Source organism: Stegostoma tigrinum, unplaced genomic scaffold (assembly GCF_030684315.1).
Source record: "Stegostoma tigrinum isolate sSteTig4 unplaced genomic scaffold, sSteTig4.hap1 scaffold_342, whole genome shotgun sequence".
In the NCBI taxonomy this organism is placed as follows: domain Eukaryota; kingdom Metazoa; phylum Chordata; class Chondrichthyes; order Orectolobiformes; family Stegostomatidae; genus Stegostoma; species Stegostoma tigrinum.
Genome location: NW_026728270.1, coordinates 1 through 15,242, shown reverse-complemented (window position 1 = coordinate 15,242; position 15,242 = coordinate 1). Strand labels below are relative to the sequence as shown.

Genomic DNA, 15,242 nt, shown 5'->3' with positions numbered 1-15,242 from the left:
GCCTCAGAACTGACTTGCTGACTGAGGTACTAACTCAATCCGACTAATTCGCAGTGCTGCAGTGGGAGCTGTGTTTTTTCATGTTGATTTACAGTGGGCCTTCTGTTTTAGGCTTTATTAACTGGATGTCCTGTGTTTTGGGGTTTGTTTGCAGTCGCCTCTGCGAGTTTATTTGCAGGAGGCTTAGTTGAAGGGAGGATTTGCTGGGGGCACTGTGTTTCAGGATTTATTTACTTGGAGCTCTATGTTTTACACTTTATTTACAGGGACTCTGGCTTTTATGGTTTCTTTTACATTTTATTTCCTGAATGACCCTTCTTAGGATTTATTTAAAGGGGTGTCTGTGCTTGAGAGCATATTTACAGGGTTAACAAGGTGTAGAGCTGGATAAACACAGCAGGCCAAGCAGCAGCAAAGGAGCAGTAAGGCTGGCGTTTTGGGCGAGACCCTTCTTCAGAAATGGTAGGGGGAGGGGGATCTGAAATAAATAGGGAGAGGGGGGAGGCAGACAGAAAATGGACAGAGGAGAAGATTGTTGGAAAGGAGACAGACAAGCCAAAGAGGCAGGGATGGAGCCAGTAAAGGTGAATGCAGGTGGGAGTTAGGGAGGAGATAGGTCAGTCCAGGGAGGATGGACAGGCCAAGGGGGCAGGATGAGGTTAGTAGGTAGGAGATGGGGCTGGGTTTTGAGGTGGGAGGAATGACAGGTTAGGGACCCTGTACCCCACTGGTGTCAATGTGACTTGACAAACTTCAAAATCTCCCCTCCCCTGACCGCATTCCAAAACCAGCCCAGCTGGTCCCTGCCTCCCTAACCTGTCCTTCCTCCCACCTATCCCGTCCTCCCACTTAATTTCTCCTCTATCCGCCTTCTATCGGCCTCTCCTCTCTCCCTATTTATTTCACAACCCCCTTCCCCTCCCCCATTTCTGAAGAAGGCTCTCGGCCCGAAACGTCAGCTTTCCTGCTCCTCTGGTGCTGCTTTTCCTGCTGCGTTCATCCAGCTCTTCACCTTGTGACCACAGTCACAATGATCTTTAACTGTAAACTAATCTGTCATATAATTTGATCTGTTAAGGTTACAATGGTTCCCGTGCCTCCTATGGAATACACAAATGCTCTCCCTCAGCTCTGTCTCTGGGAATGCAAAGCTGCTTTCTTCTACGCTACCCTCAGAGATAACACCAGCTTTAAACCTAAGCCTAGCCTCAGCCCTAATGTTCACACTTGCATAAACATGAAGCCTAGCCTCAGCCCTAAATCTTATTTACTGGGGGCTGTGCGTTTATGGTTATGTACTTTATGTACTTGAGCTCTGTGCTTTAGGTTTTATCTAATGTGGGTTCCGTGTTTAATAAGAACCAAAAGAACTGTGGATGCTGTAAATCAGGAACAAAAACAAAGTTGCTGGAAAAGCTCAGCAGGTCTGGCAGCATCTGTGGAGGAGAAAAACGAGTTAACTTTTCAGGTCCAGCAACCCTTCCTCAGAATGGAAGGGTACCCAGGCTCGAAAAGTTAACTCATTTTACTCCTCCACAGATGCTGCCAGACCTGCTGAGCTTTTCCAGCACCTTTGTTTCTGTGTTTAATAGTTTATTTACAGAAGGTTCTGTGTTCTAGGTTTTATTTACAGGAGGTTCTGTGTTTTCGGGCTTTTTACAAGGCACTCTGTGTTTTAGGAAAATTTACGAGCGGCTCTTTGTTCTGAGTTTCTTTTTTACAGTGATCTCCGTGTCTTCGGGAATATTTACAGTGAGCTCTGATTGAGAGCTTGTTTACAGAGGGCACTGTGTTTTAGAGTTTATTTACAGCTAGCTTTGTGTTAGGGTTTATCCACAGGGAGCTCTCTGATTGAGGGTTTGTCGGTAGTGAGATCTGTGTTTAGGGTTTATTTACAGTGAGATCTGTGTTTTTAGAGTTTATTCACAGGGTTTTCTGTATTTCATGGTTTATTTACAGGGTTTTCTGTGTCTTTGGGTTTGTTTACAGTGATCTGTGTTTTAGGGTTTATTTACAGTGAACTCAGCGTTACAGGGCTTATCTTCAGGGCCCTCTCCATTTTGGGCTGATTTACACGGTACTCTGTGTTTTAGGGCATATTTACCGGAAACTCTGTGTTTTAGGTGTACATAGATATTCGAGGGTCAGTATGGAGGGAGTGCCAGGCATCAGCCCTCACCCTAACCTCAGCCCAAACCCTAACCTTCACCATCGGCCTAACCCTAACCAGAACAGGAAAGAGCCGAAGGCGCCAAATTGTGGGTACGCACCCTTCAATGGAAGGAGAGGGGCACCTTCTTCCCCCTCTCCCCCAACTCGACCTACACCCCCACCCCCACACCCTATCCCATCCCCCATCCCAAAACCCTATTCACACTCCCCCTCTACTTTTTATTCTAAAGAGGAATCCAAAATTAGCGGTGTGCATCCATAATCCCTATTTCTGGGGGCGCGGGGGTGCTGGATAACCCCCAGATTAGGGATGCGCCAAAATAAATGCAGCCTCTGGCACCCTCTCGCCGTGCCCCCCCCACCCCGCAACCTGACCTTTATGATAAGGGGGTGGGTGCCTTCCGCCTTTAAAGGGTTGGTTTGTCGGGAGGGCGGGGATGGGGAACCGATGCTGCCTTTCGGGGACCGAGCCGGCAGATCGCAGCAAAGATGAGCACCACCACGGGCGGGCCGCCAGGGGACTGCAGTCAGAAGAAACATCGCATGGGCCCAAGCTGTGCCTGCCTTTTTGTAGGTTGCATGGAACAGTCCCTCTTCCGAAGTAACACTGGCCCGAAACCCACCTCTTCCTCCATAACATTAACGACTGTATCGGCGCCGCCTCGTGCTCCCACCAGGAGCTTGAACAGTTCATCCACTTCACCAACACCTTCCACTCCAACCAGAAGTTCACCTGGACTATTTCTAATACCTGTTCACCTGGACTATTTCTAATACCTGTCTCACCTTCCTGGACCTCTCTGTTCCCATCTCCGGCAACCACCTCGAAACTGATATCGATTTCACCGACTCCCACAGCTACCTAGAATACATCTCCTCCCACCCACCTTCCTGCAAAAATAACACCCCCTGTTCTCAATTCCTTCACCTCCACCACACCTGCTCCCAGGATGAGGGCATTCCACTCCAATACATCTCAGGTTTCCTCATATTTCAAGGACCGCAAATCCTCCCCCCGACCCCCACAGTGGTCGAGAACGCCCTTGACCGTGTCTCCCACATTTCCCGTAATTCATGCCCCTTCTCTGCAATAACAACCAAAACACAATCCTCCTCATCCTCATGTACCACGCCACCAACCTCTGGATCTAACGTATCATCCTCCAACCATCATCTGCAATCCGACTCCACCAAAGACATTTCTCCCTCCCCACCCTTATCTGCTTTCTGGAGGGACCACTGTCTCTGTGACTGCCTTGTCTGCTCCGCACTCCCCTCCAGCCCCAATACACCTGGCACATTTTTCCCTGCAACTGCAAGAAGTGCTACACCTGCTCCTACACCACTCCCCTCACTCCCCATCCCAGGCCCGAGGAACACTTTCCACCTCAAGCAGATGTTCACCTGCACATCTGCCAATGTGGTATACTGCATCCACCATTCGCGTTGTGGCATCCTCTACATTGAGGAAACCAAGTGGAGGCTTGGGGACCGCTTTGCAGAATACCTACACTTGGTTCGCACTCAACAAATGCGCCTCCCAGTTGCGAACTGTTTCAACTCCCCCTCCCATTCCTCAGACGACATGTCCATCTTGAGCCTCCTGCAGTGCCACAACGATGTCACCCGAAGGTCGCAGGAACAGCATCTCATATTCCGCTTGGGAACCCTGCGGCCCAATGGTGTCAATGTGGGCTTCATAAGCTTCAAAATCTCTCCTCCCGCTACCGCATCCCAAAACCAGCCCAGCTCGCCCTTGTCTCCCTACCCTTGTCCTTCTTCCTACCTCAAGCCCCAACCTCCGTCTCCTACCTACTAACCTCATCCCGCTCCCTTGACCTGTCCATCCTCCCTGGACTGACCCAGCTCCATCCTACATCCCCATCTACACTCACCTTTACTGGCTCCATCCCCACCTCTTTGACCTGTCTGTCTCCTCTCCACCTACCTTCTCCTCTATGCATCTTCTATCCATCTCCCCGTCTCTCCCTCGTTATCTCAGAACCTCCTTCCCCTTCCCAATTTCTGAAGAAGCATCTAGGCCTGAAACATCAATCTTCCTGCTCCTCTGATGCTTGACCTGCTGTGTTCATCCACCTCTACACCTTGTTATCTCAGATTCTCCAGCATCTGCTGTTCCTACTATCTCTGCTAATGCAGAAAACTTGTTTGATATCCTGCAAGCTGTTCAAGTCCTGGGAGACGGTTGCTGAGGGCTGATTAATGTTATGCTTCTTCAAACGATGACACGATGGTATTGTTCTGAATAGGTTAGAAAATTAACATGTACTCAGGGATAGACACTGATGTAGAGCCACGTTTTGCAGCTGTCGGCAAAATAAAGCCGTGAGGATTAAAACTGTGAAAGGGCTGTAAATGGGGTGGAAGGAGCATTTTAATTCAGTCTCCCTTTCATAGTGAAAGAGTAGGGGTAAATGGGTGTTTATCTGGCTGGCGGTCAGTGGCTAGTAGTGTGTCTCAGGGATCAGTGTTGGGACTGCAATTGTTTACAATTGATACAGATGATTTATAGTCGGGGATGAAGTGTGGTGTGTCAACATTTGCAGATGACACTAAGCTGAGCGGTAGAGCAAAGTGTGCAGAAGAACTGAAGGCCTGCAGATGGTCATACAGTCTAAGTGAGTGGGCAATGGTCTGGCAGATGGAGTTCAATGTCAATAAATGTGAGGTCATCCATTTTGATAGGAATAACAACAAAGTAGGCTATGGTTCAAATGGTAAAAAAATTGCAGCATGTTACTGTGCAAAGTGACTTGGGTGTCGTTGTGCAGGAATCGCTAAAAGTAACATTGTAGCAGGTAATTATAAAGGCAAATAGAATTTTGTCTGTCATTGCGAGAAGGATGGAGTTTAAAAACAGGGAGGCTATGCTGCAGCTGTATAGGGTCCTGATGAAGCCTCACCTGGACTACTGTGTGCAGTTTTGGTCTCCTGACTTGAGAAGGGATATACTCTCACTGGAGGGGGCACAGAGGAGACTGACTTGGTTGATTCTAGACTTGAGAGGGTTGGAATATGAGGAGAGACTGAGTTGGTTGGGATGATACTCATTGGAATTCAGAAGAATGAGGGGAGAGTTTATAGAAACATACAAGATTATGAAGGGAATAGATAAGGTGGAGACAGGGAGGTTGTTTCCACTGGCAGGTGAAACGAGGACGAGGTGGGTATAGCTCAAAATAAAAGGAAGCAGATGTCAGACTGAGGACAGGAGGAACTTCTTCACCCAAAGGGTTGTCAATCTGTGGAATACCCTGCCCAGTGAAGCAGTTGAAACTACCTCGCTGAATGTGTTTAAGGCAAGACCAGATCACGTTATGAACATGAAAGGAATTTAGGTTGATGGTGAGCGAGTGGGTGAGTGGAGCTGAGTCTCAAAAAGATCAGCCAGGATCTTATTGAACAGCGGGGCAGTCTCGAGGGGCCGGATGGCCTACTCCTGCTTAGTTCTGATGTTTTTCTATTATAATGTTATAGAGCCTCACAGAAAAAGGATATTTTAAAGCAATTGACCCTGCATGACTGAAGACGCGCCAGCCAGAGGTTCAGAGGAAGGATCACCTGACCCAAAACGTTAACTCTTTCTTTTCCCTCACAGATGCTGTCAGACTTGCTGAGCTCTTCCAGCAACTTTGGATATTTCCCTGATTTGCAGCATCCGCAGTTCTTCCGGTTTTTACTGAGTGCTTTGGTATTTATTTACAAGGGGCTCTTTACTTACAGCCAGCTCTGTCTTTTAGGGTTTATTTGTAAGGGGCCCTGTTTTACGGATAATATACAGGTCGGCTCGATGTTGGGGTGTATTGACAGGTGCTCTGTGCCTTCGGCTTTGTTTCGAAGGAGCCCGGTATTTCACCTTTTACTTCCTGGGGGATATGTGTTCGTGTTCGTTTAAAGGGGTCTCTGTAGTTGAGCGTATAATTACAGGGGGTGAAGTTGATATTGTAGAAGTTTGTTTAAACAGGACTCTGTGTTTTGGGGTTATTTACAGTGAAGCCCGCTTTTTACGGATGATAGACAGGTGTTTGAGGGCCTCTGTGCAGGCGGCTCCGTGTGTGAGGGCGATGAGTGCGGCTGAAGCTTGGTGTTGTTTGGGCCTGAGGTTCTGGTGAGTGCCGGATTGGGCGAGCGTGAGGGCTGAGCTTTTCCAGCAATTTTGTTTTTGTTCCTGATTTTACGGTATCCACAGTTCCTTTTAGTTTTTACTTTTTTTTAGTGTTTATCTACAGGGGGCTCTGAATGTCAGGGTTTATAAACTGGGGTTCCTGTGTTTTAGGCTTTATTTCACGGGTTGCTGTTTGTTTTAGGAGGCTCTATTGTTTAGTGTTCATTTACAGGGGCATCTGTGTTTGGGGTTTATTCACAGTGAGTTTCGTGTTTTAGGGGTAATTTCGTGGGTTCTGTGTGTTCGGACTTCGATACGGGGGCTCTGTTTTCGGGTTTAGTTAAAGGGGCCTTTTTTAAGGAGTTATTTACAGGGCGCTCTGTGTTTTAGGGTTGAATATCAGCGACCATCTCACAATGATCACTCCCACAGATCTGACCCGCCGACAGTCCTGCAATCTGTTAGTCCTGAGCATCTAATCATGTAGCACTCCCATCAATTCTGACCCTCTCATAAAGAGGCACTTTCTCAGACCAACACAGTGACAATGCCACAATTCCTCACTACTGACAAAGTACTAACTTCTCACAGAGGTAATTTTTCAGTATTGTACAGATTTTGTCAAGTCCTGCTGATGTTTCTGGGAGGACTTTTTCTGACACCTCAGAATTGACCCCTGACAATGTTGCACTCCCCCCTCACTTATGACCGCACCTGAGCTACAATACCTCGGGGCTAACCTCCTAATTATGTAGCACCCATGAATTCTCAGCCCCTAAAATGAGATACTGCCTCAGTATTGACCCTCTGTTACTTATGCACTAAGTCAGAACAACCCTCCAGCAATGTGACCCTGCCTCAGAACTGACACTGAGAATGAGGCACTCCTTCAGCACTGCATCTCTAATCATACATTACATTGAGACATTCCTTGTGTACTGACCCTTTGAACAATCAGGCATTCCCTCAGTCCTGACAGTCTGACGATTGTGCACTCCCTCAGGACTGGACCTCTGATAATGAGGCACTCCCGTAGGACTGACCTCTCATAGACCTGTAACACCTCAGCCCTTATGCTCTGACAGTGTTTCAATACCTCAGTACTGACCCTCTGACAACGGGTCAGTGCCTCAGAACTGCCCCCCTGACAATAAGGGAAACCGTCATACTGACCCACTGCTTCTGAGGCCCTCCCTCCACACTGACCTCCCAGTGCAAAACTATTTCAGTACTGGCCCTTGAAATGTGAACAACTTCCTTAATTCTGTCCCCCTTAAATGGCAGCACTCCCTCAGCACTGACCCTTTGACAATAACGCACTCCCACATTTTTGACCCTGTGACAATGAGGCACTCCCTAACCCCTGATGCTCAGACAGCGCTTCAATATCTCAGTCCTGATACTGTCACTGCCTCAGCACGGACCACTTGACAACGAGACACTGGTTAAGAACTGACCTGCTCACAGAGCTGCAATACCTCAGTACTGACCCTCTCATCAAGGGACACTATCTGAATTCTGACACCTGCATAATGAGGCACTGCCTCAGCGTTCACCCTCTGACAAACTCCTGACGACCCCCTGTAAAGACTGACAGTCTCCCTGGACGTCCTATAAATACTCACAGTCTCTCCTGGACTCACAATGAACACTGACACACTCCCCAGGGACTCTTTGTAAATACCCACACACACACACACACACACACACACACACACACACACACACACACACACACAGGGGCACCCTGTAAATATTGACACACACACACAGGGGCACCCTGTAAATATTGACACACACACACAACCTGTGACACCCTGTAAATATTGACACACGACCTGGCAATCCCCTGTCAAGACCAACAGAGTCCCCGGGGACACACTGTGAATATTGCCACATCTGTGTGACCCCCTGGAAATACTGACGAAGCCCCTGAAATCACCTGTAAAACTGACACACTCCGTGGGACCCCCTGTAAATATTGACACAGTCCCAGCAAATCCTGAAAATACTGACAGTCCCTGGGACCCTCTGCAAAGACTGACGCATTTCCCGGGGCCCCCTTTAAATACTGAAAAATTCCCGCGACCTACAGGGGTTCAGGGACTGTGTCAGTATTGACAGGGGCTCTTGGTGAGAGTGTCAGTATTTACAGGGTGTTCCGGGGAATTTGAAATTATTTACAGGTGCTCCCGGGAGTGTGTCAGTAGTTACAGGCGGTCCCATGGAGGGTCAGTATTTACAGGGCGTCTCAGGGATTGTGTCAAGATTGACAGGGAGACTTGGGGAGAGCGTCAGTCGTTACAGGGGGGCCCGTGGACTTTGTTTTTTCAGCGGGTGTTAGGGAGAGCTACAGTATTTCAAGGTGGTCCCAGGGAGTGTGCCAGTGTTTACAGGGATTCCAGGGGAGTGTGTCAGTATGCACCGAGCCCCTATAAATTCTGACACGCTCCGCAGCACTCCCTGTAAATACTGACATAGTACCGGAGAATCCCTGAAAATGCCACCACACTCCCAGGGACCCTCTGTAAACGCTGACACATTTCCCAGGGCCCGCTTTAAACACTGAAAAATTCCCTCGGCCTCCTCTGTATACTGACACACATACCCGGACCTTTGTACGTATAGACACACTCTACGCAACTAACCACAAATACTGGGATATCCCGTAAATACCGACACACACCTCACGACACACTGTAACTACTGTCACATTCCCTGGAATCCGCTGTAAATACTGAGAAACTCCCTGGGGCTGCATGTAAATACGGACACATTTCCCAGGGACCCCTCTAAACACGAACACATTCCCTGGGACTTCACCTAAACACTGACACATTCCACGGAACCCCCGTAAACACTGATAAACTCCCAGGACCCCCTGGAAATAATTACACATTCCCCATTCCCCCTGTAAATACCGATACACAGCCCGGAACTCCCGTAAACACTGACACACTCCACCCCCTGTAACTACCGATACTCTCCCTGGGACACCCTGCAAATACTGATGCAATCACCAGGACCCCTGTAAATTCTGTCACACTCCTCGGGAAGCCCTCTAAATACTGACACATTCCCTAGACACCCTTTAAATACTGGCACCGTCCCAAAGAACCCCTAAAAAAACTGCCACACTCCCCAGGACCCTTTGTAAATACTGATATATTCCCCGAGACCAGCTGCAAATATTGACACATTCCTTGTCCCCGCTTTCAGTACTGAGAAACTCCCTGGGACTCCCTGTATATAATGACACATTTCCCAGGGTCCCCTCTAAACACTGACACATTTCCCAGGAGCTCCTCCAAATCCTGACACACAGACCCAGACCCCTGTACAGGCAAACTCCCTGCGACCCACTGTAAATCTTGACATACTCCCTGAGACCCCCTGGAAATACCGACACACCGCCCCTCCCGGGACCCCCTGGAAATACCAAAACACTGTAGGGATCCTCTGATTCTATTCTATGATGCCCTTGTCCTGTGAATGAATAAATAAAGAAACCTGGTGAAGCCGCCAAACAGCATAGCCAGCAAGTGATAGACACAGCAAAGTGACCCCACCATCAATGGATCAAATCTGAGCTCTGCAGTCCTGCCACATCTCGTCATTTACTGTGGTGCACAATTAAACAACTGATTGGACGTGAAGACTCCACACATATCCCCATCCTCAATGATGGAAGAGCCCAGCACATCAGTGCAAAAGATAAGGCTGAAGTCACCAGTCAGTGACACACACATCCAACAAATAATTGAAGAAACAAACTCCTATTAATTAGTGATTTTTCACAGTCTCACAGCCAGCCATGCCTCATATACACACATCTTAGTGACAATATGGTGACCGTAACCAGACCCACAGTGCGCCTGGGCTCATCCACACTCCTCCCAGTCACATTTCTGATTTGAAAAATCCACCTTTTTCACAAGAAATCTCTTTGTATATGTACAATGTCACAACTGCAGTTGCCTTCTGTCCAGCTGCATATCAAATAAACAAATAAAGCATTGGACTTTGGCTCCACCCAACAAACCAAAGACCTCTCTTAGACATACAACAAAACTATTTACATACATGTGAGACACGGGGAGGGTCCGAGGACTGAATGGACCCCCATTTACCTTCAGCAGGAAAATCTCAGTGGTCCTTTCCGACTGTGCCTCGGCAGCAGCAGCCCCATCGTCCCACTTATGCCCCAAGCTTTCAGTGCATCAGTGGTAGCAGGACGGCCAAACCCTCACTCTTTCCCAGTGGGGTCTACATGTTAATTACTCCGGGAAGCGTTTCTGTATGAGCCTGGCCTGATCTCCACATCTCCCAGGAACTATATGGTAACTGTAAACAGTCTTAAAGTGAGCCCGATTGATTCACCCTCCTATCAGTAACTTGCCAATGATTATTGCCTGTTTCATAATCAGTCCAGTCTCATCTACTCTTCCTCTGAGCGAATCCTTTCTGTCCTCTTCCATTCAGCCCGTGCCTGGGAGAATGCAGCCAGATTCCCCTTCAGGCTGCATTTCATTCTCCTCACTGTCTCGGTGCTGCCACAGACATCACCTGTCTCTCCATTTCCCTCTGTAACAGTTCTTGTGAAACCCATCCCCCTCCCCGCCCCACCTTCCAGCTGCAATGTTGGAATATCACCACATTGGGCATTGCCATTAGTGCTCCAGCTCATTCAAATTTCTTCACAAAACAGAAACACAACTCATCAACAAGACTAAGTGGCAGGCAAATGAGATACATCATACATCTAAAAGCAGTTTGTTGTTCAAAAGTGGAACTAACTTTAATTTGTATGCGTATAATAGAATCAGGAAGAATAATACATATATAGCATGCAACTCATTTCACTGAACACATTTGTGCAAATAAATGATATCTCTGCAGTTCAAACAATTCCAACAGCATAACATTAGAGACAGAGCATTTGGAAATGATACAGAAATTTCAGATACGAATGATTTAAAGAGGAGGACAGATTAAGATCGGGGAAACTGAACAGGGTGTACACACAAAAATCCATTTCGCAATTGGAATGCCTCATTCAGGCAATTACATCTCTCTCCCTCAGTCTCAAATGGTCTTCTTCCCATTCGATTTTCTTCCACTCTCTGAGCCACCCCCAATAAGCAGTTCCCTTCCCTCCCCAGTTTAGCCTCATGCCTTCCTTTGCACTGGTATGTAATGGTACCTTTCTAGTACATGTTTGATTTTCGATGAACACACCGCACTGGTTTGTGACCAGGTCGGCCAGTTGAACCTCACAGAATATGAGTTGCCTGACTGGTCCACATTAACAGCCCAAATCAGGGAGCCCTGACTGACAGCTAAGTCGTGTGAGGGTCAGAGATGCTGACACCCTGGCAACTATCTCTGAATGAGGCAGTGCTAAAGTTGAAGACAGTTCATTTGTAAATAAAAGTTGAATTGGAGATCGACACTGGCCTCAGTGTATTTAAAATACATCTCCAGCACTGGGTTTGAATATTATTGTTATCCTTTTGTTATCAAACATCTCTGTGTGCAGTGCGCAGCAGGGTTATAACATGGAGATGTGGGAACAGGATTGTTTAGATTCCCTACAGTGTGGAAACAGGCCCTTTGGCCCAACAACTGCACACCAAACCTTGGAGCATCCCACCCAGACCCACGCCCCTGAACACTATGGGCAATTTAGCATGGCCAATCCACCTAGCGTGCACCTCTTTGGACTGTGGGAGGAGACCGGAGCACCTGGAAGAAACCCACGCAGACACAGGGTCAAGGTGCAAATTCCACACAAACAGTTGCCTGAGGCTGGAATTGAGCCTGAGTCCCCAGTGCTGTGAAGCTGCAGAGCTAATCACTGAGCCACCGTGCCGCCCCATATCGTGTTGCTTTTGCACAAACTTTGACAAAGAGGAAAGGCCACTGATAATGGCAAATGCTGGAGAATCCAAAATAACAAAGTGTGGAGCTGGATGAACACAGCAGGCCAAGCAGCATCTCAGGAGCACAAAAGCTGACATTTCAGGCCTAGACCCTTCATCAGAGAGGGGGATGGGAGAGGGAAGTGGAATAAATAGGGAGAGGGGGGGATGCGGACCGAAGATGGAGAGAAAACAAGATCGGTAGAGAGGAGAGTACAGGTGAGGAGGGAGGGAGGGGATAGGTCAGTCCAGGGAAGACGGACAAGTCAAGGAGGCAGGATGAGGTGGTCGGTCGGAAATGGAGGTGTGGCTTGAGGTGGGAGGAAGGGATGGGTGAGAGGAACAACAGGTTAGGGAGGCGGAGACAGGCTGGGCTGGTTTTGTGATGCAGTAGCGGGAGGGGAAGAACTGGGCTGGTTTTGGGATGCAGTTGGGGAGGGGGAGATTTTGAAGCTTGTGAAGTCCACATTGATACCATTGGGTTGCAGGGTTCCCAAGCGGATGAGGAGTTGCTGTCCTTGCAACCTTCGGGTGGCATTATTGTGGCACTGCAGGAGGCCCATGATGGACATGTCGTCTAAGGAATGGGAGGGGGAGTTAGAATGGTTTGCGACTGGGAGGTGCAGTTGTTTGTTGCGAACCGAGCGGAGGTGTTCTGCAAAGCGGTCCCCAAGCCTCCGCTTGGTTTCCTCAATGCAGAGCGGGTCAGGAGTGAGGGGGCAGGTCACTGTGAGGGGGGTCAGGACTGCAGGGGCAACTCTGAGCGGGTCAGCACGGAGGGGTAGGTCGCTGTGAGTGGGTCAGGACTGCAGAGAGAAGTCGCTGTGAGCTGGTCAGGACTGCAGGGGCTAGTCACTGTGAGCGGGTCAGGACTGCAGGGGCGAGTCAGTGTGAGCGGGTCAGGTCGCTGCGAGAGGGTCAGGATGGAGGGGGCAATTCGCTGTGAGCATCCCATTTCACTCTGTCACGGCATCCCATTTCACTCCGTCACTGCATCCCATTTCCCACAGCCACTGCATCCCATTTCACTCAGTCACTGCATCCATGCTGCGTGGTCCATGCTGTGTATAAATGTGGCATAAAATCCTTACTTGGAAGTTCATTTCCTCTTGTAATAACATGTGGCATCATTAGCATCCTTCATCACTTGCATTTAATCGGAAAGCCTGGTCCAAACACCAGATAACATGACAGTCCTAACAGAATGCATTTTCCAATGATTTAAACATATAGTCATGTGTGTCTCAGTGAATAAAAATCCTCCTCATTTTACCCCAATTATATCTCATAATAAAGGGAGTATGTCTGAAAGTCGTCTCATCCGAAGGAAAACAGACTTGCTCCAGGAAAGCTGCTAAAATATATCAAGAAAAATATATATGAAATGATTCTAGAAATTTCTGCAACACAAAGATCAAAGGAAACAATAGTTTGATGAACACACTGTTAAGTGTTGCACTTACACATCACATTTTGGAAAACAAACCACACTGATTTTCTACTTCATAAAAAAAATTGTTCCAAGTCTTCATTATGCAGCACTGCAGTGAACTGAAAAGGTGTAGACTTTTAACCTGCATAGAAAGCATGTGCAGAAGTTAAAACAAAAAAAAAGCCACTTCTGTCCTAAAAAGACAATATTATATTACAAAAGGCCAGGGAAGTTGGAGAATGCAGCATCATGCTTCCTGCAGAGATCAAGTTTTGTCTGTGTTGTAAAAAACAAAAGAACTGTGGGCACTGTAAATCAGCAACAAAAGCAGAAGTTGCTGGAAAAGCTCAGCAGGTCTGGCAGCATCAGTGAAGAGTGAGATCTGAGGAAGGGTCACAGGACGCGAAACATTAACTCTGACATTGTCTACGTCATAGTGAGTTATGTCTATTGCTTCAGCAAAATCGAACCAACTCTGAATGAAAATCAATGCTGAAGAAATATCCAAAACATCCGCTGTCCCCGTTGTGGCTTCCTCTACATTGGGGAAACAATGCAGAGGCTTGGGGACCGCTTTTCAGAACACCTACGCTCAGTTTGCAATAAACAACTGCACCTCCCAGTCACTAACCATTTCAACTCCCCCTCCCATTCCTGAGAGGACACGTCCAACCTGGGCCTCCTGCAGTGCCATAATGACGCCACCCGAAGGTTGCAGGAACAGCAACTCATATTCTGCTTGGGAACCCTGCAGCCCAATGGTATCAGTGTGGATTTCACAAGCTTCCAAATCTCCTGTCCTCCCACTGAGTCCCGAAACCAGCCCAGCTCGTCCCCGCCTCCCTAACCTATTCTTCCTCTCACCCATCCCCCCTCCCACCTCATGCCGCACCCCTATTTCCCCTCATCCCGCTCCCTTGACCTGTCCCGCCTCCCCAGACTGACCTATCCCCTCCCTGCCTCCCTACCCATACTCTCCTCTCCACCTACCTTCTCCTCCATCCATCTTCCATCCGCCTCCCCCTCTCTCCCTATTTAATCCAGAACCCGCACCCCCTCCCCATTTTCTGAAGGTGGTTCTCGGCCCGAAACATCAGCTTTTGTGCTCCTAAGATGATGCTTGGCCTGCTGTCTTCGTCCAGTTCCACACGGTGTTATCTCGCATTCTCCAGCATCTGCAGTTCCCATTATCTCTCCAAAACAAAGGCTGCTGTCTTTCAAAACCCAATCTCAGATTTTGCAGATAGTCCTTACCCTGAAAAAATACCAAATATGTATAAAGAGGAAAACTGGAGGTGAAACCATTCAAAAAATTTTCATTAGCATAATAAATGTTCAAACTGTAAAAGCAGGTTAAGCACCTGTATATAAGGAAACTTTAAACAGACACTTACAGCCAACAAATGTGAGAAATAGCCATTTCTTGCTGGATTACCAATTTTGCTGTTGGGAAAATAGGCCTAAGCTTAGCAATGTACATTCAAACAAGATAGCCCCCTCTCAGAACTCAACACTCACAGTCGTAGAGTTCTGTTTTCACAGGTTGGCGTATAATAGCATCAAGCACAATACACCAAATCTTCTTTGGTAC

At 48.0% G+C, this 15,242-nt stretch overlaps 1 long non-coding RNA gene across 1 annotated transcript; it reads right to left on the bottom strand.

The window, feature by feature from the left end:
* Positions 1-11,070: 11,070 nt before the first annotated feature.
* On the bottom strand, positions 11,071-15,179 carry LOC132208269 (uncharacterized). The gene is made up of 2 exons (XR_009444353.1): positions 13,683-15,179; positions 11,071-13,573 (listed from the first exon to the last, which is right to left on the bottom strand). It is a non-coding gene; the product is annotated as an uncharacterized LOC132208269 (long non-coding RNA).
* Positions 15,180-15,242: the final 63 nt, after the last annotated feature.